Source organism: Protopterus annectens, chromosome 7.part1 (genome assembly GCF_019279795.1).
Source record: "Protopterus annectens isolate FY-2018-M chromosome 7.part1, PAN1.0, whole genome shotgun sequence".
Classification (NCBI taxonomy): domain Eukaryota; kingdom Metazoa; phylum Chordata; order Ceratodontiformes; family Protopteridae; genus Protopterus; species Protopterus annectens.
Genome location: NC_056740.1, coordinates 254,899,854 through 254,926,247, shown reverse-complemented (window position 1 = coordinate 254,926,247; position 26,394 = coordinate 254,899,854). Strand labels below are relative to the sequence as shown.

Genomic DNA, 26,394 nt, shown 5'->3' with positions numbered 1-26,394 from the left:
TTAGTCGTCTGTTTATTTTTGCTGCAAATTATTTTGGTACTCAGTTTAACTATCCAAAAATGGTTTAAGTAAAGCCATCCGACTACTGACATTCCGAAAAAATGTAAAGATAAAGACAGAGACAGACCACATAGGTCCAAAGCTGCTGACGACGCTTTCATTAAGCTAGTCGCCAGTTCGTCAGTACTCAGTGAGGCACTTTAGCAGCCCCTGATTCCCGCTACTTCAGATTCGCAGACCTCTACTGAGACCCATTCGGAGTCCAGTATGCAGCGAGATGCTTCTTCAACCATGGAACCTGTGGATGTCTCTACCTTGGATGGGCCCACAGCCGCTGTACAGGCACCGGCTTCTGAGAGTGTATTCAGGCCTATTGACTTGCTTTTCAAACCGACACCATCTTCTTCAAGGCCTAAACTCGACCCACGCCTAGAAAACCGACGTCCAAACCGCATGGTCACGCCCATATGCCTAAAAAACAAGTGATAAGAATGGCTGAAAACCTTGTTACTTTAATTAGGGGAAGCCAACCTTCACCCTCTAAGAGACCTAGAACTGATTCTCCTTCTGATTAGGATTCTGAAATTTCTATTTCTTCTGATTACCAGGATTTGCCCTTATCTACCTATGAGGATCCTGATGCAGAGGACTCCATTCCCTCTGCTTCCCCTCCAGAAGATTTTTCCTTTGGTGAAACCTAGAACACTCTTAGGGAGCATTTCTTCTGGGAAAACCAGGATTACTCTGACTCTAAAAAGAGGCTTAGGGAATTCTTACTCCTTCCTGAACACAGGCCTTTAGCTATCCCTCCTGTCCTGAATATTGTAGATGATGCCATCTTGGAATCTAGCCTGGCCTCGGACACTTTACCTCCAGCTCCCAGGAAACCTGACAGGTATTACAGAGTACCTGGCTCTCACAAGTTCCCCTTCAAGAATCCTACTGCGGACCCAGAGACCATTTCCCAAGGACCAAAAGGCATTTAGGCTACTACTGCCAAAAACCCTACACCCTCTGATAGAGATTCCAGGGCCTTGGACAGATGGGGTAAGAAGGAATACATTTCTGCTACTTTGGCCATTAGAGCTTTAAACTGCCAGTTTCATATGTTAAAGTATCAACAGCATATTATGGGACTACTTAAAAAGAAAATTATGTTGATTCCTGACTGCTGAAAATAAAGAATTACAGGATTTAATGCATTCTGCTGAAAAGTTGGTAAACGTACTTTGCAATGTGGTTTTGACTCTCTAGATTCTTGCAGGGCTGCTGTCACTGGTTCAGTTCTTAGAAGGCATGCTTGGCTTAAGGAGCAAACTTTGCCAGATCGTGTTAAAGCTAAATTACTTGATGCTCCCTTAAACCAAGACAGCCTGTTTGGTAACAAAGCAGAAGAAGTCCTTAAAAAGATGGAGGAAAAAGCTAAATCTATGCAAACTGTTAGATTTCATGCAAGTACAGCCTCCCAGATTTAGTAGGCATTGGCCATCTAAGAATTGGTCCTTTCCTGTTTCTTCCAGGCCTTCTCAGTCCAAACACAGGAACAGCAGACCACCTAGGCTACAGTCTCAAGGTACTTACAGGCCTAAGCAGTGGGGGGCTCCCGCTTCCAAAGCTGGAAGTAGCAAGACACTCCCCTATGGAAAAATGTCACAATGACTTAACCTTAAACCTTCCAAGCCCTGCTCAACTGCCTGCTCCCTTAGGGGGAAAGATCACCCAGCATGCAAAAAACTGGGAACTCACTACCCAGGACAAATGGGTTTTAAATGTAGTTTTCCAAGGATACAGATTCCGCTTCCACACCTTACCAACCCCAAACAGTTAGCCAGACCTACCCCCAAATCAGTGAGCAGAGGCCCAACAGCAGGTTCTCTCTCTTCTATGTATCAGGGTTATTGAACCAGTCTCAGCAGAAGAAAGGGGGCAAGGTTTTTACTCAAGACTTTTCCTGGTATCCAGAAAAGACAGTTCCTGGCATCCTATCCTGGACCTCTCTATTCTAAACACCTTTTTGGTAATCCCAGAATTCAAAATGCTAACACTTCAACAGCTGCTTCCTTATGCTAGGCAAAGATGCCTGGTTGGCAACCTTCGACATAAAGGAAGCTTACCTGCACATCCCAATAAGGGAATCTTGCAGGAAATGCCTACGCTTCAGAGCAGGCTCCATGCACTCAGTTTTCTGTCCTTCCCTTTGGCTTATCCACTGTGCCCAGGGTATTCACAAAGTGCCTAGCTCCAGTCATTGCATTTTGCAAGCAAAGAAATATTCAAATATGTCCATACCTGGAGATTTGTCTAATTCAGGCAGAAAGCCAGCACATGCTACTAAAACATCTGGCATTTGTAAAGAAACTTTTAGCCTCACTGGGGTACACCATAAATGAAAAGAAATCGCATCTAGTACCCTGCCAACAAATTGTATTCCTGGGAGCAAGCTTGAATACAACTTCCCAGATGGCTTACCTCATGCCAGAGAAACAAGTTTGACAGCCTACTTCAAACTCCTGGCCATAAAGACCCAGCTATCTTCAAGGAAAATCCTGCAAGCCCTGGGGTTCATGGCCTCTTGCATTCTACTAATTCCATATGCAAGACTGCATATGAGGAAACTGCAATGGTATCTACAGAGCTTATGGTGTCAGGATTCCCAGGACCTGGAATCAATGACTTCTATCATTCCTTGCATAAAGACGGAGTTCCTTTGGTGGGCTGAGGCTTGCTACTACAACAAGGGGCTCCCATTCACTCTACCCCCTGCCACCCAAACCCTAACAACAGACACATCAGACTATGCATGGGGGGCTTACTTGGCAGAGCAGTGCATTCAGGGAAAATGGAGCCAGAGTCAGATGCACCTGCATATCAATCAAAAAGAAATGTTAGCTGTACAGAATTCCTTTACAGCCTTGAAGGACCACATTCTTCCAGGACAAATTATTGGTAAAGACAGACCAACACCACTGTTATGCCATACATAAACAAGCAGGGGGGAACCCACTCGTACCTGCCCTGCTGACTAGCCATGGCTCTGTGGAACACAGCCTTGAGCTACCAAGTGCACCTACAAGCTCAATTCCTGCCAGGCAAACTAAATTCACTGGAAGACGACCTAAGCAGAAATCTCCTGGACCCACACAAGTGGAAACTGGAAACAAAAATATTCAACCTTTTGAGAAACAAATGGTGGAATCCAGAGATGGACCTGTTTGCCTCCCCCCAAAACTACGAATTGGACAAATTCTGCACAAGGACTTCCCACGGTCAAGCTTGGAAAGTGGATGCCCTGTCCTTCATCCGGGAAAGCCTCTCAGTTTATGCCTTTCTCCCTCTGCCTCTCCTCTCGAAAGTTCTGCTAAAGATCAAACAGGACAAACCAAGGACAAATACTGATTGCACCAGACTGGCCACACCAACACTGGTACCCCCTCTTGCGCAGTATGTCACTGTTGGAACCATTGCACCTGCCTCCGACCCCTTCCCTGCTGTCCCAGCAGGAGGGCCAGATTCTGCACCCTCAGTTTTAAACCCTGAACCTTGCAGCATGGCTAATTCCTTGAGCTCTCCAATAGCATCCCTCAGTAAGCAGGTGCTAGATGTCATTCTGGAGGCAAGGATGCCTAGTACTAGAAAATCCTATGCTGAAAAGTGGAAAAGATACTGTTCCTGGAGCCAGACTCAGGGGATGGGCACAACGGTGCCCAGCTTACAGCATATTCTTCAGTACTTAACAGAGATGCTCCTCAAGGGCCTTTCCTTTTCGTTAATTAAAATTCATGCCTCTGCCATTTCAGCACATTGCAATACTGAACCACCCCTCTTTTCTCACCTCCTGCTAAAGCAATTCCTCAGAGGGGCCAAAAAGTTAAGACCACCTAGGAGAGCCCCTACTCTAGCCTGGGACCTTAACTTTGTATTGGAAAAGCTCACTCTACCTCCTTTTGAGCCAGCTGCAGCTGCAGAGTTGAAATTCCTTTCTTGGAAAACAGCCTTCCTTCTAGCCATCACTTTAGCAAGAAGAGTGTCTGAATTACAGGCCCTCATGGCAGTGGAGCCCTTCATCATCTTCCATGCAGACAGGGTGTCTCTCAGGACCAATCCTTCCTTTATGCCCAAGGTGGTGTCTAGTGTGGCCCTTAATCAGTCCATTCCTTTGCCTACTTTTTTCCCTATTCCACAGAACAAAGGAGAATGAATACTGCACTCTCTGAATGTGCACAGACAACTTAGATTTTATTTGGACAGGACTAAGCCTCTCAGAAAATCTGAACAGCTGCTATTTGCCTTTGCTGCAGGGGCAGAGGGGAAGGCCATTTCAAAGCAAACCATTTCTAAGTGGATAGCCCATTGCATTAATTTCTGCTATAAGCACCATGGAAAATCTTCCCCACAGGGGATAAGATCACATTCTACCAGGGCTGCATTTACCTCTACAGCCTTTCTCAAAGGTGTACCTACCAGGGACATCCTAGAAGCTGCTACTTGGAGCTCTGTACATATTTTCATCAAGCATTACCACATGCCTATTTTTTCTAAATCCAGAGCTGGTTTTGCCACTGCAGTCTTGCAGGGCTTAATAGCTGGTCCTAATGCTCTCTAACTTCCTCCTCCCTTCCTTAGCTTTGGGAATCAACCCAAATGTAATGACTGCAACATTGAAACACAAGGAACATAGTACAGTTGTGTACACTTACCATAAATGTATGTGTTTGAATGTATTCACTGTTGCAGTCCTGGTTACACTCCCTCCAGCCCCCTGACTTCTCTTGGCTATACCTTTCTTCTTGATTAGTGTATTCCAGCTTTTTGGTGTATTTGCTTTTTGTTGGAGGTGTAACCTAACATATAATTGCTTCCCATTATGGTGGCACCTGACATCTGGGGCAAAAAAAACTGATGTAATGGCATCTGCTGCATGTTTTATACCCCTGACAACCTGACGTCATGGAAAAAGGGACAACATCCGAAGCAGGGATCCAAGACTTATTCAAGCTGGCTGAGGACTACCTGCAGGCAGATAACCCAAATGTAATGACTGCAACAGTGAATACACTTGAACATCTACATTTATGGTAAGTGTACACATCTGTACTATATTTTGTGTGAAAAATCTTTGATATTTTCTCTTTTAGTGAGCGATTGGTATCTCTAGTGTTTTTTTTTTCTCCTGTCAGACCTTGATCTTTCTTCTCTGCTCTACCTGTTGGTAAACTTTCAAGTACCATTGTTGGTATGGCCTTCTCCCCTTACTCTTGTGGTATTCCCTTAATACCATAGCTGGTATTTCTCCTTTCTTTCCTAGCCTGTTAGTGTTTTATTAGTAAGGTGTTTCTGTTTTACTTATACATAGCGCTATAGTGATACAACTGTGTGGCTTTTTTGAACTGTGTTTATCTTATTAGTACAGACTTCTTTCATTTGTCCTTAAGCTGTTTGCATGTGGTGTCTCTCTGTCAAGATGTCAGACAAGAAAGGTACTTCAGGGTTTAAGCATTGTGTTTCATGCAATGGCAAGTTACCTAATAGTGATTCTCACAATGATTGTATATATTGTTTGGGGGTGCCCCACCTTTTGGTGCAACCTCCTTGTGACATTTGTCAGAGTTTCAGTCAACGCACTCTTAATGAGCGGAAAAATAAACTGATACTGAAAGGGTTACTTTAAGTCTCCCTTTTCGGAGGCCATTTCTGCGATGGCGGTCTCATCCCCTCCTACAAAAGGCAAAAAAAGGTTCCACTCTGTTCCCTCCTCCCCATCGGGTGATCAGGGTAAGCCTGTAAAGTCAAAGGTTCCCAAGTTGTCCTCAGAGCATAAATCTGCCTCTATGGCTCTGTCCTTGTCGGTTCCAAGCATCTCTAAACCTATGATACCACTGCCAGCACCTGTGCCAACTACAGCTTAGAGCTTGCCTTTGATACCTTCATCAGTTACAATATTTGAGCCTACCGCTTCAGCTCAGAGTGCCACTTGGGCACTGAGCAGTTTTTCGACCAAGTTGGATTGGACCTCATTAATCCTGGTCTCAAAACTTGAGACTTAGGTGCCGGCAGACCTTGCACTACAGACCCGATACTCCCTTTCCATAGACCCGTTCCTGGCCCAGATGTATAACCCGTTCATTGACCGACCTGACTCTCCATCTGGCATATCCGCTAGATCCACCAGGAGCCCATCAGAACACGATGTGGTGAGTCTTGTGGACCAGTTATTGGCAGCCAGGGGGATACCCACACTTTCTAAGACCCATCCACCTGCAGGACTTGGGCTGGTTTCTCCATGCACTCCTTCTTACACTCCTCCTTCAACCATTTTGGTTCCGAAGCTTTCTGCTCCGACATCCTTCTCAGAACCCATCACCTCAACGCCTATACTGGACCTCATTCAGGCTACGTGTTTGCCCCTTTGGTCTTTGGTTCCTGCGGAACTGGTCCTTCCTCAATCTGGGGATTGGGAGTGGGCGCCTCGGCTCAGGGCACAGATCCGTGTTTGTCTTTGGTTCCATCCTCAGTGCCGATAGCAATGTCCGCACCGATCCTGCTTTGAGGCTCCATCCGTGGGGGTGGGTTCATCAGAGCAGGGTGTGACCCCCAGTCCTGAGGTTGTCTTTCTCGGTTCCAGGCTCCTGTCCCTCTTCAGGCAGACCCGCTTTCTGTGCAGTTGAGAGGGCTCTCACTTCTGGAAGCACTGCTTTGATGTCAGAACCCAAGTTTTTGCCCCCTGAGTTACAGCTGCCACAGACCACTCCCCCTCGGGCACCGGGCAGAGAAGCTGCAGGACACCCCCTGTTTAGGGTACCTGCTCTTCAGAATCCTCCTCGGAGACCCACACTGAGGAACCCCCTCGAAAGAGGATGTGCAAGAGGAAGTACGTGGACTCTCCCGAGGAGTCTTTAATAGAGACATGGATTACGATGAAGGTGAAGGGTCCCCTCAGTCACCTCCTGATGATGTCTCCTATGGAGACATCCTGGAAATGCTAAAACAGAGAGGTGACTGGAAGCCCTCCAACCCTTCATCTGAGGAGTCCGTGTTCCTGCAGGCTTTCCGCACCAAGCCTTCTACCTCTTGGTTGACCCTGCCTACTGACGCGCTCATCTTGCAGCGTGCTTGGAAGAACCCTGATTCCATTGAAGTGATCCCTCGGAGACCTGACAAAATTCTTTCCCCTCCCAGAGGGTTACCAGTCAATGCTATGATGGTGACGGTGGCCATGAAAAAGGACTTGGATGAGGAAAGTCCCGCTCTCCACCCACCGAAAAGAGAGTCCTAGGCGGTGGACAGACTTGGGAAGCAAGTTTTTGCATCAGGGACCTTTGCTATATGGTTACTGAACTATTTGGCACATTTTACGAGGCTCCGGAGGGACTTGATCTCCGAACTTTCTGGGACACTAGCAGGACAGCTGTCTGACAAGGTCAGAGACAAAGTGGCCTCGCAGCTCACAACCCTGGAATCTCTCTCTCTAACTCGTCCATGAGGTTGCCATCGCATGTGACTGACGGGGCAACTAGAGCAGCAGGTTCGGGCATTGTCATGAGGCGTTATGCCTGTTTGCGCATTTGTGACCTTGCGGACCTCTTAAAGTCTTCCTTTTTGAATGCTCCCATCGAAGCATTGTCCCTTTTTGGCTCCAAGGTGAAGGACACGCTAGCCAGGTACAAGCAAGATGGCAAGTCCCTGTTTACCGTAGGCCTACAATTTTCCAATCCACAGCGTAACTTCTCCAGGAATCAGAGGAGTGGGAAAATGTGGCACAAAAAATCTCAGGATCCTTTCCGTGCCACATGTGGTGATGATACCCCCAGAGGCAGAGGGGGTAACAATTCCGGAAGATGACCCTACAGAAGCAGTGGGGGTCCTCGTAACCAAGGCTCCAGGGACTCCTTCTCTGGACAGCCTTACCAGCGCTCCTGAGGAACAGCCCGATTGCTTCCCTCTGGAAGCAGTCGGGGGTCGTTTTTCTCTGCACCAAGCTGCCTGGCAATCTATTACCAATGATTGTTGGGTGCAGAGTATAATCAACAGAGGTTACACCATTCCCCTTTCTTGTCAACCAAATCTTCCAAAAAAGCTTCCTGACATTCCACCCAGTCAAAGGGAAGAAGCAGCTTCAGAGATAACGCCATCTCAAAAATGAGTCATCCAACCAGTCCCACTAGACCAATGCAGATCCGGATTTTACTCAAGATTCTTTTTGGTGCCAAAAAAGACAGGGGACTGGAGACCCACTTTGGATCTCAGCAGCTTAAACAAGTCTGTCACCCAAACCACGTTCTGGATGGTCACGGTTCAGTCCATTCTCCCTTTGTTAAGGGAAAGCAATTGGATGTGCTTGATAGATCTCCAGGATGCGTATTACTACATCAAAATGGACAAACACTCCAGGAACCTGCTTCGCTTCTGGGTAGGGGTCCCAGTCATTATCAATTTCGTGCCCTGCCATTGGGTCTCTCTATAGTCCCAGAGTGTTCACGAAGTGCATGGCAGTGGTCACAGCTCATTTGAGAATACAAGGATTCCGGGTGTCTCCATATTTGGATGACTGGCTCCTCACCACCCCCACTGAGCATCTTCTGGTAACAGCACTGCATTATACACACTCTCTGGCAAAAAATTTGGGAATAACAATACATTGGGAGAAATCAAACCTTACTCCTACACAATGTAAATCCAGGAAAACAGTCAAGTCCAAACAGGCTGTGCAAACTTTTATTCCTTAAAAAGAGATAAAATGGTGATAAAACTGTGAGTGCTTTTGAGATAACCCTTCATCAGACAGTGAAACAGCATTCATGAAGTCTATTTAAATACATTTAAAAACACAAACACCAATCATCTCACTGCCCTCCTATTCCTAAGGGCTGGTCTTAAAGGTATACATGTATTCAACCCTCATGGATGATTTGCTGCTAGCTCTATAATCCAGTGTAATTCATTACACTCAGTGACATTCACTATGCACCCCCCCCCCCTTTTACTCATATGAGTAACCTGTATAACTATAAATTTAAAGGTGTGTGTTGGATTCTTAGAAGTATGCACATACAGAGCATTACGTTCATCTTTCTGTCTAATACTATACAAGTGATGTTGTATTCCAAAATTTCAGTTTACAGTTGGTTTTCCCTACATAGTAACTGGGGCATGATTGACACATCGCTAAATATACCACATTTTCCATGTAGCAATCTGCATATAGTTTAAATATGTATTCCTTTTTATTTATGGGGTGAACAAAGCTATTCTTATCACTAATCATGTAGCAAGTCTTACAGTGCCTGCAAGGAAAAGTACCTGTTCTATCTGATGTTAACCTAGTTTGATTTCTCATTTCTGGTTCTTTACACAACATGTCTTTCAAGTTACTGTTGTGTCTAAAACCAAAGCTTGGTTCTTTATCCATTATATTTTTGAGTCTATCCTCACTTAACAGCATTTTTTAATTTTGTTTAATTATTTCACAGACCCCATTGATATTGTTGCTATATTGTAGCACAAGCCTGTGTTTGTTACTTTTTTGTATCATTGTGTTGTTCTCCTGGCTTTGTGTCTTATTGGTTTTGAACCATGGTCTAGCCTTCCCCTTTCTAGTTCTAACCCCTCTTGCATCAAGTTATTTGTATAACCCCTTTGTGCCATATGGTTCTGTAAACTCTCCAGATCTTTTTCCAAGTTGGCTTCTTCTGTGCATAATCTCAATGTGTGTAAACCCTGTCCCACTACTATGATCTTAAAGGTACGTCTAGGGTGCATACATGAAAATTCCAAATAGTGATTGCTCCAACAATTTTTCTTATATAGAGAGGTTGACATACCAGTCCCTACATCTTTGGTAATTCTTGCATCCAAAAAATCTATGGATTTGAAATGACTTTTTACTGTAAACTGCAAAAAATCAGTGGTTGTCTCCAAATGCTTAACAAACCTTGTCAGTTCATCCTCACTATGTTGCCATAAAATATAAACATCATCCACAAATCAAGCATAATGCAGTAGATATTCACTCCCCCATTGATCTTTAATACATACATACTTTAATATATACATCCATTTCTTCCCAATACGCCAACACTAGGTTGACATATGAGTTTGTGCAGGGTGTGCCCATAGCCTATAGTATGTACCATTACACATAAATACATTATTTTCAAGTATAAGCTGTAGAACTTCCAGAATTAACTGGTTTGTTCTCCCATCAAACACTTTCTTTACTTTTAGTACTTCCCTAATCACATTTAGGCTATAATTATTACTAATAACAGTAAAGAGGTTCTTAAAATCAAGAGTAACCATTAATACATTGGTCATTGTTTTGTTTTCTACAACCTCTGATAACATACTCAAAAAGTGTCATGTGTCTTTTAATGTTCGTGGGTAACACTGCATCACTGTTTTCAGTTTAGTTTCCACCCATATGGATAAATATTCTGTTATCCACGCCCCTCCCTGAGACTGTCGGTCTCATAGGTGGTGGTACAACATTTTTGTGGATTTTTGGAAGCGCTTTAAATGTTGGTGTCACAGAAGCAAGAGAAGTTCTTCAGGCCCTAGGATCCATGGCAGCTTCAATTCCGATAGTGCCCCTAGTGAAGCTACACATACGAATCCTACAATGGTTCCTTCTTTGTCAGTGGTTCCCGAACTGTCACCCCCTCGGTTACCAGATTCAAATAACCAACTCCTGCAAGCAGGACCTCCTTTGGGGGATGAGGCAAGATACAGAACTTGGGAGTCGCCCATTTCATTCCCCTCATCCCAGGGTCATTGTGACCATGGATGCTTCCCTGATCAGGTGGGGGAGCCATTTCCAGGAAAGACAGTCCAAGGCGCATAGACCACCTCAGAGGCCCACCTGCATATCAACGTTCTGGAACTGAGAGTGGTGCTGTTAGCATTGCAGGCTTTTAATTCGGTTGTTCTTCGTGTTTCACTGTTGCAGTCATTACATTTGGGTTATCTGCTTGCAGGTAGCCCTCAGTCGGCCTGATTAACAAAGTCTTGGGTCCTGTGTCTGTTGCTGTCCCTTCTTCCATGACGTCAGGTCGTCAGAGGTATAAAACATGCAGCTGATGCCATTACATCAGTCTTTCTTGCCGAGCGGTGCCCGAAGCAGAAGCAGTTCGCAAATGCCGGTCGGCCGACTACTGAAATTTTCATTTTCGAGTTTCAGAACCGAAGTCTTCAACTAAAGCTAAGTATCCCATTGGGGAAACTTTTTCTTGCTCCTTACCAATGTCAGTAAAAGTTAATAATTGCATTACTTGTGGAAAGCAAATATCTCATAAAGATTTTCATTCGTACTGTATTCCTTGCTTAGGCCCTGACCATGACATACCTTGCTGTAGGTTTTGTGCTTTATTTAATCAGCGCACTATCCGTTGTCGGTATATTTTCGCCTCTGAATATTTCGGTTCTCGGTTTAATTATCCAGAAATGTCGTCAGTTAGCCATCCGACTACCAAGATTCTGAAAAAACCCAAAGATAAAGACAGAGACAGGCCGCCGAGGTCCAAAACTGCCGACGACGCTTCTCCTAAGCCAGTCACCAGTTTGCCGTTACTCAGTGAGACGCTTTCGCAGCCCCTGATACCCGCTACTTCTGATTCGCAGGCCTCTACTGAGACCCATTCGGAGTCCGGTATGCCGCAAGATGCTTCAACTATGGAACCCGTGAATGTCTCTACCTTGGATGGGACCGGAGCCGCTGTGCAGGCACCGGCTTCTGAGGGTGTATTCAGGCCTACGGACTTGCATATTAAACCAACGCCTCCTTCTTCACTTACGCCCAAATCTTGAACCATGCCTAAAAAAAATGACGCCCAGGCCACATGCTAAGGCCTCTATGCCTAAAAAACAAATGATAAGAATGGCTAAAGATCTAATAACTGTAATCAGGGGTAGCCAACCCCCCCCCCCCCTTCTAAGAGGCCTAGGACTGAAGTTGTTTATGAATCTTCTGACCAGGATTCTGTTTTTTTCTGATTCTTCTGATGATCAGGCTTTGCCCTTATCTACTTATGAGGATTCTGATGCAGAGGACTCTATTCCCTCTGCTTCCCCTCCAAAGGATTTTTCTTTTGGTGAAACCTTACATACTCTAAGGGAGCATTTCCACTGGGAAAGCCAGGAATTTTCTGATTCAAAAAAGAGCCTCAGGGATTTCTTATTCCTGCCTCAGCATAGGCCTTTAGCTATTCCTCCTGTACTAGACATTGTTAATGATGCTTTTTCTGAATCTAGTTTGGCCCCTGATTCCTTGCCTCCTGCTCCCAGAAAACCTGACAAATAACTACAGGGTCCCTGAGTCACACAAGTTCCTTTTTAAAAATCCTATTGCGGATCCAGAGACTATTTCTCAGGGGCCCAAGGGCATTAATGTTTCTACTGCTAAAAATCCTACCCCTTCTGATATAGACTCCAGGGCGCTGGATAGATGGGGTAAGAAGGTTTACACTTCTGCAACCTTGGTCATTAGGGCTTTAAACTGCCAGTTTCATATGTTAAAGTATCAGCAACATGTTATTGGATTGCCTAAACAGAAAATAATGTTGATTCCTGATTGTGTGGAAAATAAAGAATTACAGGATTTACTGCATTCTGATGAACACGTTGGAAAACATACTTTGCAATGTGGTTTTGATTTACTAGAGGCCTCTTGCAGGGCTGCTGTTACTGGGTTTGTGCTCAGAAGGCATGCTTGGCTCAAGGAGCAATCTTTACTTGATCATGTTAAAGCTAAATTGTTGGATGCTCCCTTAAATCAGGACCACCTGTTTGACAACAAGGCTGAGGAAGTTCTTAAAAAGATGGAAGATAAAGCTAAATCTATGCAAACTGTTAAATATTTCTTACAAGTTCAGCCTCCTAGATTTTAGTAGGCACTGGCCCTCTAAATATTGGTCCTTTCCAGCCCCATCCAGGTCTTCTCAGGCCAAACCCAGAAACAGCAGAAACCCCAAGATTCAGTCCCAGGGGAGACACAGGACTAAGCAGTGGGGGGCCTCCACTTCCAAATCTGGGTGTAATAAGAATCCCCCCTATGGTAAACACACAATGACTTTCTTTTAAAATTTCCAAGCACTTATCAACTGACTGCCCCTTTCGGGGAAAGATTGCTCTTCATGCAGAGAACTGTGAGCTCATTACCCAGGACAAATGGGTTTTAAATATAGTGTCCCAGGGATACAGATTTCACTTCCACACATTGCCAACACCAAACTGGTGGCCGGACCTACCCCCAAATCAGTGGGCAGTGGCCCAAAACTAAATGCTTTCTCTCTTAAGCATGGAGGCTATTCATTTGGTACCAGAAGAGGAAAAGGGGCAAGGTTTCTACTAGAGACTTTTCCTGGTACCCAGAAAAGACAATTCATGACATCCTATCCTGTAGCTGTCTACTCTAAACACCTTTTTGGAGATTCCAAAATTCAAGATGCTGACCCTTCACCAGTTGCTTCCTGTGCTAGGCAAAGACGCTTGGTTGGCAACACTAAATTTAAAAGAAGCATACCTGCACATCCCAATCAGGGAATCTTGCAGAAGATGCCTTTGCTTCAAAGCAGGCTACACACACTATCAATTATCTGCACTGACCTTTGGCTTATCTACTGCTCCCAGGGTATTCACAAAGTGCCTAGCTCCAGTTATTGCATTTTGCAGGCAAAGAAATATGCAAATATACTCATACCTGGACAATTGTCTAATTCAGGCAGAAAGCCAGGACATAGTTTTGAATCATCTAGCCTTTGTACAAAGGGTTCTAACCTGCCTAGGGTACACCATAAATGAAAATAAATCTCACCTGGTACCCTGTCATCAAATTATATTCCTGGGAGCAAGCTTGAATACAACTTCCCAGATGGCTTACCTCACGCCAGAGAAACAAATTCATTTGACAACCTACTTCAAATAAGTGGCCACAAAAACCCTGCTATCTGCAAGACAAATACTGCAAGCCTTTGGGGTTCATGGCCTCCTGCATTCTTCTAATTCCATATGCAAGACTGCATATGAGGAAACTACAGTGGTATCTAAAAAGCCTATGGTGTCAACATTCCCAGGATCTAGAAGCAATGATTCCTATCATACCTTGCCTACGCCTAGAGTTCCTTTGGTGGGCAGGGGACTACCTTTCACACCACCCCCTGCCACCCAAACCCTAACAACAGACGCATCAGACTATGCATTTGGGGGGGCTCACCTGGCAGGGAAGTGTATTCCGGACAAATGGAACCCAAGTCAAATGCACCTGCATATCAATCAAAAAGAAATGTTAGCTGTACAGAATGCTCTGACAGCCTTCAAGGACCACATTCTTCCAGGACAACTAATGGTAAAGACAGACAACACCGCTGTTATGTGGTACATAAACAAGCAAGGGGGTACACATTATTACCCCCTCTGCAGACTAGCCATGGCATTGTGGAACACAGCCTCGAGCTACCAAGTACACCTACAAGCTCATTTCCTACCAGGAAAATTAAATACACTGGCAGACGGACTAAGCAGAAACCTCATGGACCCACACAAGTTAAAACTGGAACCAAGGATTTTCAACATGTTCACAAGCAAATGGGGGAGCCCAGAGATATAAACCTATTTGCCTCTCCCCAGAACTACCAATTGGACAAATTTTGCACAAGGACTCCACACAAACAAGCCTGGAAAGTGGATGCTCTGTCCTTCAGCTGGAAAACCCTAACAGTCTATGCCTTCCCCCCTCTGCCTCTGCTCTCCAAAGTGCTACTAAAATCAAACAGGACAAACCAAGGATGATTTTAATTGCTCCAGCCTGGCCACACCAACACTGGTAACCCCTCCTGCGCAGTGTGTTACGGTTACCCCCATGGTACCTGCCTCAGACTCCTTCCCTGTTGTCCCAGCAGGAACTGTGGTGTTATCTGTCCGTATCAGTAGTTGTCCTGGCTGTAGAAGATCCCTGAAAGCCAAGAGGGCATTCTTTACAGCTAACATCTCTTTTAAATTGATATGTAGGTGCTTCTGATCCTCTGTCCAAAAACCTTGCAGGCCTTTCCCCTGCAAGTGGGCTCCCCATGCATAATCCAAGGCGTCCGTGGTTAACACTTGGCTGGCTGGAGGCAGACTGAAGGCTTTCCCTTTGTTGTGAAGACATGCCATGGTCCACCAATGGAATTCCTTTTGTAGGCAAGGCAAGACAGCAATCTGTGTGTCTAAACTGTGGCAATGCTGAGACCATACACTTTTTAGGTACCATTGTATTTTTCTCATATGTAGTCTTGCATTTGGTATGAGAAGAATGCAGGAGGCCATGTAACCCAAAGCCTGCAGGAATTTCCTTGCAGTTAGCTGAGACATTAATGCCAGCTGTAGTCAGGAATGCCATCTGGGTTGCTGTGTTTAGAAGAGCACCCAGAAAAGTTATCTGTTGTGTGGGTGTCAAATTTGACTTTTTTATGTTCACATTGAATCTCAGGTACTTGAGTAGATTTGAACAAATTCCAGGTGCTGAAGTAAGACATCCTTGCTGTCTGCTTGAATTAGGCAGTCGTCCAGATAAGGGTAAATTTGAACTCCCTTGAGTCTGCAATAAGCTACTACTGGTACCAGGCACTTGGTGAAGACCCTGGGCGCAGTAGACAAGCCAAAGGGCAGCTCAGAGAATTGGTAATGTTTCGAGCCGGCCTTGAACCTGAGGTATTTTCTGCACTCCTGTCTGATAGGGATGTGTAGGTAAGCCTCCTTTAAATCCAATGTCGCCATCCATGCATTTTTGCTCAACATTGGCAGGAGCTGCTGCAGAGTAAGCATCTTGAACTTTGGTATTTCCAGGAAAGTATTTAAGACTGACAGATCCAGGATGGGTCTCCATGAATTTTGTTTTCTGGGAACTAGAAAGAGCCTTGAGTAAAAACCTTGGCCCGTCTCTGATTGTGGAACCAGTTCTATGGCCCTCATAGCCATGAGGGATCCCACCTGGTTTAATGCCTCTGCCCATTGGTGTTTTGGTAGGTCTGGCCATCCGTTTGGTCTTGGCAAGGTATGAAAGTGGAATTTGTAACCTCTTGAAACTACATCCAGAACCCACTTGTCTTGGGTTATGTAAGTCCACTTTTGTTGAAAAAGAGAGAGTTTTCCTCCTAGAGGGGCTTCCAGGGGAGAAGTTCCTGGAGCCATGCAGGGGGAGTCATTGAGCCTGTTTTCTATAAGATTGAGGTCTGTCCTCTCCACCCCTGGGGGTGGAAGCACTCCACTGTCTAGGTCTGTAAGAGGTCTGTGCTTGGGCCCTCCCTCTGGAGCGCCTATATCTACCCCTCTGAGGCCTGTCCGAGCTGGGAAAGGACCAATTTTTAGTTGGCCAATTTCTGCTAAATCTTGGGGGCTGAACTTGTAAGAAATCCTTAACCGTTTGCATGGATTTTGCCTTATCCTCCATTTTCTTTATCACCTCTTCAGACTTAGACCCAAACAAAACATTATGCTGAACAGGAGCATCCAGTAACTTTGCTTTCACTTGATCAGGTAAGTTTTGTTCCTTTAACCAAGCATGCCTTCTAATGACTGTGCCAGTGGCAGCCGCCCTGCATGAAGCCTCTAAGACATCAAAACCACAGTGTAAGCCATGCTTCCCCACTTGCTCAGTAGCATGCATCAAATCGTGTAATTCCTTATTATGTGTACATGCAGAAATGGTACCTAGCTTTTGTTTCATAACAGATGGCAGGAATTGCTGATATTTTAGCATATGAAATTGACAATTTAAAGCCCTAATAGATAAAGTAGCAGAAGTGTACACTTTTTTGCCCCATCTCTCCAAAGCTCTAGAATCCTTATCTGTCGGAATAGGGCTTTTAGCAGAGGTGGCCTTAACACCCTTAGGACCCTGAGAAATGGTGTCTGGATCAGCAGCAGGATTTTTGTAAAGGAACTGGCGGGAGTCAGGGACCCTGTAATATCTGTCAGGCTTAGCAGGGGCTGGAGGAAAGGAGTCAGGAGTTAAATTAGCCTCAGAAAAAGCATCATCCACAATATCAAAAATAGGAGGAATAGCCAGGGGTCTATGTTGGGGAAGAAGAAGGAAATCCCTAAGCCTTCTCTTAGATTCAGGGTACTCCTGTCCTTCCCAGTGAAAATGTTCCCTCATGACATGTAAAGTTTCCCCAAAAGAAAAATCCTCAGGGGGAGAAGCTGATGGAATGGATTCCTCAGCATCAGAATCCTCATAAGGAGGGAAAGTATATTCCTGTTCAGAGGAAGACACTGAAGAAATAGATGCCTGATCAGTGGATTCATAATCCAGTTCTTGCCTTGGCCTTTTGTCTGGAGGGGGATGTGAACCCCTAATCATGGTTAGTAAGTCCTCAGCCATTTTAAGCAGCTGTTTCTGAGATTTGGGTCCCGGATCAGAAGAGGCCTGGGCTGGTGTCTTTGATTTAGAAGGAGTCTTCGCCTTTGTCTTTGGCTTTGCCTTTATCAGAAGCTGTGTAGGCCTGAAAACCCCCTTGGAAGCTGGTACCTGCACAGCGGCTCTGGACCCATCCGAGGGAGCATTGTCCGAAGGTCCTGCAGCTGGAGTACTCAAAGGCCTTGTTGGCTCCTCGTGGGAGTCCGTTTCGGCAATCGGTTCTGAAATGGCTGACGACAGGGGTTGCGAAAGCGCCTCACTGACGACGGACAAACCTGTAGCTGGCTCTGCTTGTAAACCGTCATCTGATTTGGACCTCGGAGGCCTGTCCTTATCCTTGCGTCGTTTGTAAACTCTGGTAGTCGGAAGCGTGTCCGACGACATTTTATAATTAAATCACCTGCCAAAGTAGTGAAAAGCAAAATCGTACCTCCGCTTAATAGTACATTGGTTAAATCTAGCACAAAACCGACAACTAGCTACATCGTGGTCAGGGCCTAAACAAGGAATACAGTAAGAGTGAAAATCCTTATGAGGTATTTGCTTCCCACAAGAAATACAATTATTAACTTTTTCTGACATCGGACTGGAGCAAGAAAAAAGTTTCCCCTGCGGGGTACTTAGCTTTGAGAAGAAGTAAGTCAGTCTTCGGAATGAAGCACAAAAAAATATCAGGAGTCAGCCGACCGGCACTTGCGAACTGCTTCCACCGCACGGCAAGAAAGACGGGAGAACATAGCGTTGGCTGGCAGCTTTGTACTCCTCACGCTCTGACGTCAGGGAGCATGACTGAACAGCCGACGCCGGACCCAGACTTTGGGATTCTGGCCGACCGAGGGCTGCCTGCCAGCAGGAAGAACCCTACAGTGATGACTGCAACAGTGAAACACGATGAACATCAGATTCTGCACCCTCAGCTTCTAACACTGAACCTTGCAGCCTGGCTAATTACCTAATCTCTCCTTTACCATCCCTCAGTAAACCTGTGATGGATATCATTTTAGAGGCAAGGAGGCCTAGTACTACAAAATCTTATGCTGAAAAATGGGAAAGATTATCTGCCTGGAACCAGTCTCAAGGGATGAGCACAGCAGCACCCAATTTACCTCAGATTTTACAATACTTAACTGAGATGCATCAAAAGGGCCTGTCTTTTTCCTCTATTAAAATCCACACCTCAGCCATTTCAGCTCATTATAACACAGAACCTCCCCTCTTCTCTCATCCACTGGTCAAGCAGTTCCTCAGCGGGGCCAAAAATTTGAGACCACCCAGGAGAGCTCCAACCCCAGCCAGGGACCTTAACTTTGTTTTGGAGAAACGCACTCTACCTCCTTTCGAGCCAGCTGCTACTGTGGACTTAAAATTTCTTTCTTGGAAAACAGCTTTCCTTTTAGCAATTACTTCAGCTAGAAGGGTATCTGAATTACAGGCCCTCATGGCAGTGGAGCCTTTCATCATCTTTCATGCGGACCAATCCATCCTTCATGCCCAAGGTGGTATCCAGTGTGGCTCTTAATCAGTCCATTCATTTGCCAACCTTCTTTCCCAATCCGCAGAACAAAGGGGAACGGATATTGCATTCCTTAGATGTGCACAGACAACTTGGATTCTACTTGGATAGGACTAAACCTCAAAGGAAATCTGAAGAACTGCTGGTGGCATTTGCTGCAGGGGCAGGGGGGAAGGCTAAGCAAACCATTTCTAAATGGATAGGCCATTGCATTCATTTGTGCTATAAGCACCATGGAAATTCTATCCCCCAGGGGATCAGACCTTACTCCACCAGGGCTGCATCTACCTCTACAGCCTTTCTCAGAGGCGTCCCTACCAGGGACATCCTAGAAGCTGCTGCCTGGAGTTTTATACATACTTTCACCAAGCATTATCATTTTCCAATTTTCTCTAAATCCAGAGCTGGCTTTGCCACTGCAGTCCTGTAGGGCCTTTTAGCTGGTCCTAGTGCTATTTAAATTCCGCCTCCCAACCATAGCTTTGGGAATATATTCAAATGTAATGACTGCAACAGTGAAACATGAAAAACATAGTACAGTTGTGTACACTTACCATAAATGTAGATGTTCGAGTGTATTCACTGTTGTAGTCCTGGTTACCCTCAGTCCAGCCCCCTAACTTCTTTTTGGTTATACCTCTACTTTCCTTTACTATGCTTAAAAGCTTTTTGGTGTATTTGCTTTTTTGTTGGAGGTATATCATTGTACTTTTATATTTAATTGCTTCCTATTAGGGGGGCACCTGACATCTGGGGCAAGAAAAACTGATGTAATGGCGTCTGCTGCATGTTTTATACCCCTGACGACCTGATGTCATGGAAGAAGGGACAGCAACCGACGCAGGACCCAAGACTTTGTTAATCAGGCCGACTGAGGGCTACCCGCAAGCAGATAATCCAAATGTAATGACTGCAACAGTGAATACACTCGAACATCTACATTTATGGTAAGTGTACACAACTGTACTTTCTCCCTTCTGGGACCATTTCATTTCAGTCAGACAACATGTCAGTTGTTTGGTATATCAACAAGCAAGGAGGAACCAAGTCCTACCCCCTGTGTCGAGAAGCCATGAGAATTTGGCAGTGGGCGATAGCTTCCATCTGCTTTCTGATAGCAACGCATATCCCGGGGAGCTCCAACATAATTGTGGACAAACTGAGCAGATGCATCCTCCTGCCTCACGAGTGGTCCCTCAATCCAGAGGTGGTGAAATCTTCAGCCACTGGGGCCAGCCTTGCTGCAATCTTTTCGCCTCCCCATCGAACAGTAAGTGCAGCACCTATTTCGCCCTGTTTCCCCCGGAGTGGGAGTCCCCAAGGGACACTCTGTAATCCACGATTGGAACACGGGACTTCTTTACGCTTATCCTCCCATTCCCCTGATTCCACAGTTCTTAAAGAAAGCTCTTCGGTTGAGATGCAAGGTGATCCTCATTTCTCTGTTCTGACCTCTACAAGTTTGGTTCCCCTTCCTTCAGCCTCATCTAGTATACCTGCAGTGGATTCTGGATCCTCTTCCAGATCTGATTACTCGGCCCCAAGGGTTGAGCCACCCAAATCTATCCATTCTCAAGCCAACGGCTTGGTTTCACCACTTCCGTTAGTTGCTAGGCAAGCTAATCTCACCTCACCTGTTCGAGACATCATTCTGGCCTCTCATAAACCATCCACCAGAAGACTATATCAGGATAAATGGAAAAGGATCTCCGTCTGGTCTAAGGATAACATGCTAGACCCGTATTCGGTTCCAGTGACTGCAGTGCTGCAATACTTGACTAAGTTTTTTGATAATGGAGCCTCTGCCTGTACCGTACGAGTACACCTGGTGGCAATTTTGAATTTCCGCAATGGTATAGATGACACCCCTCTCATCTCTTTACGTCTATACAAAGCCTTTCTCAAGGGAACCTCTCATATCAGGCCTCCTGTCAGACAGCCTGTGGAACCTCACTTTAGTCCTTCAGTCTTTGACTCAAAAACTATTTGAATCGCAGCAAAGTGTGACCTAAAGTTCTTGTCCTGGAAATCCTTGTTCATAGCCATCAGATCAGCCAGACTGGTCTCAGAGCTGCACTGTATCACTCAGGATGAAGACATCCTTCCTTCCTTCCTTCCTTCCCAAAGCTGCTTCTGAATTTTCCATTAACCAGACCATTGATCTACCAGTGTTTTTTTCCAATAAAGGAGAGTACTGCCTACATTCCTTGGATGTACATAGGCAACTGAGGTTTTACCTAGACGGGACCAAACCTAGCCGTAAGTCTGAACAGCTTTTCATCTCCTTTTCTGGGCCTAGAATGGGAAATGCTGTTTCCAAGGTTACATTATCAAAATGGCTAAGGGACTGCATACGTTTTAGCTATTCCCTCACAAAAGAACCTATGCCAAAAGGTAAAGCTCACTCCACTAGATCTATGGTAACATCTGTAGCTTTCCATTCCAGGGCTTTCATGGATGACATTTGCGCAGAAGCCACTTGGGCTAAGCCTCATATCTTTATCAATCATTACAAATTGGACTTGGTCTCCAGCAGGAGAGCTGCCTTCGGCTTAGTGGTACTCAGGAATGTTCTTCCATAAGGGCCGCCCATGGGCCTCAAGGTAGCTTGAGATTCTGTCCCATCAGTGATGAATAGAAAGAAGATTAACAACATCAGATAAAGAAGTTATGTCTTACTATAACGTTCCATCTGTGTTGTTCATCTTCTTTCATTCATCACTTCTCACCCTCCTTCCCCCTCCAAAGGCTTCTGGGGGATGCTTTGGGTCCAAGTGGTGTCCTGGGGTATTTGCGCAGAAGTGGCTTCGGCTTTACTTCTTTATCTCTAGCAAACTTGATCTCAGGTAACAGGGAGAAGGGCATTATGGGTAGAAGCTTAACTCAAGAGTTTTTGGCTGGTGCGAGCTTGGTAAAAGGCCGACTCTGTTTCGAGGGCTCAGAACCGAACCCATCAGTGATGAATGAAAGATGAACAACTCAGATGGAATGTTATGGTAAGACATAACTTCTTTTTCTGCATGTATTGTTTCTCAGTTTTCATTTTTGTGTGTAATTTGTGCCTACTCTTTTCTGCAGATCCCACTTAATTTATTTTCTCTGTTGCAATATTTACTAATTCGAATAGAGTTGGTTTACAGTTCAATTTGCATTTTCTAGTAATTGCTTTTTTGGTTAGCCACCAGAATTAAACTTAAGGCGGCTTTACTTTTTTCTGCCTAATTCAGATCCTGTGTCCCAGCTCAAAAAAATTAATATTTCTTAGTTATACTCATTTGCTCACCAAATGTTTCCGACAGTACTCTGTGGCAAATTTTTAAAGTCTGCCAACTCATGACACTCCCAAAACACATGATCCTAGTTATCTCTGTCTTCCCATCAGTCCTCCAACATTTGCTGTCTACCTGAGGAAGGACTCTTATGAGTCTGCTTAGGGGTATAAAAATACATATGCAAACACTTTCAAGCAAAAATAATCTTCTAGACTTTGCTGTATATTTGGGAGCTATATTTTTTTTCCTTGAGTCTTTTCTAACCTCCTTTGATTCATATTGTTATGCAATGTTTTATATGTCCTAAACTCTGCTTGAGCAGATCTTTCACTCAGGATTCCCCTCTCCCTTTTTTTTTGTTCACAGTGTGTCAGTCCCTGATAGGGAAGGCATTCTTTAGCCTGTAGTCCATGTGTCATCCCTACCACTTCCCAATCTATTACCTATCCCTTTCTAGTTGTTTGCTCCCAATACCTTGGCTCCTTTACCAGCTTTCTCCAATAAATCCCAGGCCCCTTTTACCTATTCTCTATGTCTCTAATTGCAGTCATCCCTACAGCAGAATCTCCATTCTCCTGTGGGTTTGATTCTTGGAATACTTTCTGCTACACTGTGTGAGTATAATATTCAGTATAGCTGTTATTCTCCTTAAGGATCTGCATCTAAAATCCCACTGATGTTCATTGTGTTTCACTGTTGCAGTCATTACTTTTGGGTTAACCTTCTGGCAGGCTACCCTCAGTTGGCCAGAATTCTGGCGTCGGTTGCTGTCGCCTCTTCCCTGACGTCAGTGCGCCAGGGGTATAAAAGATACAGCCAACGCCATTTTCTTCAGTCTTTCTTGCCCCGCGGTGCCCGAAGCAAAGGCAGTTCGCAAGTGCCAGTCGGCCGACTCCTGAGATTTTCAAATCCGAATTTCAGAACTGAAGTCTTCATTAAAGCTAAGTACCCCATTGGGGAAACTTATTTCTTGCCCCAGACCGATGTCAGAAAAAGTTAACAATTGTATTTCTTGTGGGAAGCAAATACCTCATAAGGACTTTCACTCTTACTGTATTCCTTCCTAGGCCCTGATCACAACGTTGCAAGCTGTCAGTTTTGTGCTAGATTTAACCAACGCACTATTAAGCGTCAGTTCGATTTTGAATTTCATTACTTTGGCCGAAGATTTAATTATATAATGCCGTTGGAACAGCCGACAGCTGGAGTTTACAAAAAACACAAGGACAAGGAAAAGGATAGGCATCCAAGGTCCAAAACCAATGACGAGGCCTCTGCTAGGCCAGTCGCCGGTTCGCCAGCTCCCAGTGAGGCGCTTTCGCAGCCCCTAGCACTCGCTACCTCAGAGCCACAGGCCGATTCCGACTCCCACGTGGAGCCGACTGGGCTTCTGGATGCTCAAGGTATTGGACACTCGGAAATCATTCCCTCAGATGGGTCCGGCGCCGCTGAGCAGGCATCGACTTCTGAGGGTGTCTTCAGACCTACACAACTATATATTAAGCCATCTTCAGCTTCAAAGACCAAGACTAAAGCAGCTCTAAAGACAAAGAAACAAGTACAGCATTTTCCCACTTAGACTTCCATGCCTAAAAAACAGATGCTCAAAATGGCCGAAGACTTAATTACTTTGATCAGGGGCTCCCATCCCCCTACTGATAAGAGGCCTAGGCAAGAGACAGAGTATGATTCTCCTGATCAGATTTCTATTTCCTCTGATTCCTCTTCTGAACAGGATTACTCCATGCTTCCCTATGAGGATTCTGATGCTGAAGAATCCATTCCTTCAGCCTCTCCTCCGGAGGATTTTTTCCTTTGGGGAAACCCTGCATACCATGAGGGATCATTTCCACTGGGAGAGCCAAGATTACTCTGAATCTAAGAAAAGGCTCAGAGACTTTTTGCTACTTCTCAGCACAGACCCCTTGCTATTCCTCCTGTTCTAGACATTGTAGATGATGTATTTTCAGGGTCCGGCCTGTCCCCTGACTCTTTACCCCCTGCACCTGCTATGCCAGACAGATACTACAGGGTCCCGGATTCTCATAAATTCCTATATAAAAACCCCACTGCTGACCCAGAAACTATATCTTAGGGTCCCAAAGGGGTTAAAGCTTCCACTGAAAAAACCCTGTCCCCTCTGATAGGGATTCTAGGGCTCTAGACAGATGGGGGAAAAAGTCTACACTTCTGCTACTTTGGCTGTAAGGGCTTTAAATTGCCAGTTTCATATGCTTAAATATCAGCAATACTTAATGTTACTGCTTAAACAGAAATTGTTGTCAAATACTGAATGTGCAGAGAACAAGGAATTGCAGGATTTATTGCATGCAGCTGAACAAGTGGGAAAGCATACTTTGCAATGTGGTTATGATTCACTGGAGGCCTCTTGCAGGGCCGCTGTTACAGGTTCTGTTATTAGAAGGCATGCTTGGTTAAAGGAACAGAATCTGCCTGACCATGTTAAAGCAAAATTATTAGATGCACCATTACAGCATGATACTTTATTTGGTACTAAAGCAGAAGAGGTGTTGAAAAAAATGGAGGATAAAGCAAAATCCATGCAGACAGTCAAGGATTTCTTACAGGTACAGCCACCCAGGTTTAGCAGAAACTGGCCTTCTAAAAATTGGTCCTTTCCAGTGTCAGACAGACCACAAAGAGGCAGATACAGGCATCCCAGAGGCAGATCTCAGCCCCAAGGCTCATACAAGCCTAAACAATGGGGTGCTCCTACCTCCAAAAGCGGAGAGGACAAATCACAACCTTACAGGAAACAGTCTCAATGACTTTCCACTGCCAGATCCAAGCACTTTTCTTTTGGTAGCCCCCTTGGGGGGAAACTAGCACTTTTTTCATCAAATTGGCAAATGGTTACACAAGACAAATGGGTCCTGAACATAGTGTCCCAAGGCTACAGGTTCCGTTTTCACACTCTACCAAGGTCAAAAGGTATGCCAGACCTCCCACACAATCCAATGGGCAGAGGCACAAAAACAAATTACAGCCCTCATGGACATGAGGGCCATTCAGCAAGTACCACAACAAGAGCAGGGGCAAGGATTTTACTCCAGACTTTTCCTAGTTCCCAGAAAGGACAAAACCTGGAGACCAATACTGGACCTGTCTATACTAAATACGTTTCTGGAAGTTCCAAAATTCAAAATGTTGACTCTACAGCTGCTACTGCCCATGCTGGGCAAGAAGGCCTGGCTTGTAACTTTGGACCTAAAAGGCATACCTGTATGTCCCAATCAGACAATCTTGCAGAAGCTACCTCAGATTCATAGCTGGCTCAATGCATTACCAATTCTCTGCACTGCCCTTTGGCTTATCTACTGTGCCCAGGGCCTTCACAAAATGCCTGGCACCAGTAATTGCGTTTTGCAAAGAGGAATTCAAATATATCCCTACTTGGACGACTGCCTAATTCAAGCAGAGAAAAAAGACATTCTTCTAAAGTATCTGGCGTTTGTAAAAAGATTACTAATTGGCCTGGGGTGCACAGTAAACGAAAATAAATCAAAACTAGTGACCTCTCAAGAGATAATATTCCTGGGTGCAAGCTTAAATACAACTGCCCCAGATGGCTTATCTCACGCCAGACAAACAAAAGCAACTGAATACTTACTTCAAGAAATTGGCAGCAAAAACCCACTTATCTGCAAGGAAAATCCTGCAGGCCTTGGGTTTCATGGCATCCTGCATTCTACTAATTCCATATGCCAGACTGCATATGAGGAAACTACAATGGTATCTTAAAAGTGTTTGGACTCAGCATTGCCACAGCCTGGAGACAATAATTGCACTCATTCCCTGCCTGCAACAGGAGTTTTGATGGTGGGCAGAAGCCTGTCACCACAACAAGGGTCTGCCATTCATTGTGGCAAATGTAAAGCATGCCAGTTTGTTACATTAGATTTTGCATATATTAATAACATTCCCTTTAAAGTTAACAACAATTTTCATTGCAATTCTGAGGGTGTAATCTATGCACTTTGTTGCCCCTGTAATAAATTTTATATAGGTGAAACTAAGAGAGCCTTTAAGACAAGACTTTTGGAACATGTGAGAGATATCCAAAATAAAAAAAATAGAAAGTCCTGTGGCTATGCACTTTTTAAATTTTCATAACAGTGATAGTAAAGGGTTAAAAGGATGTGTTTTAGAACAAGTAAAATATTATAAATATGATAATATGAATATTAAGCAACGTTTGTTAT

General features: G+C 44.8%; 1 protein-coding gene across 2 annotated transcripts in view; it reads left to right on the top strand.

The window, feature by feature from the left end:
* Positions 1-26,394, top strand: part of CCDC66 (coiled-coil domain containing 66) — a 1,871,188-nt gene that overhangs the window by 177,734 nt on the left and 1,667,060 nt on the right. The gene's annotated exons all lie outside the window — the stretch shown is intronic.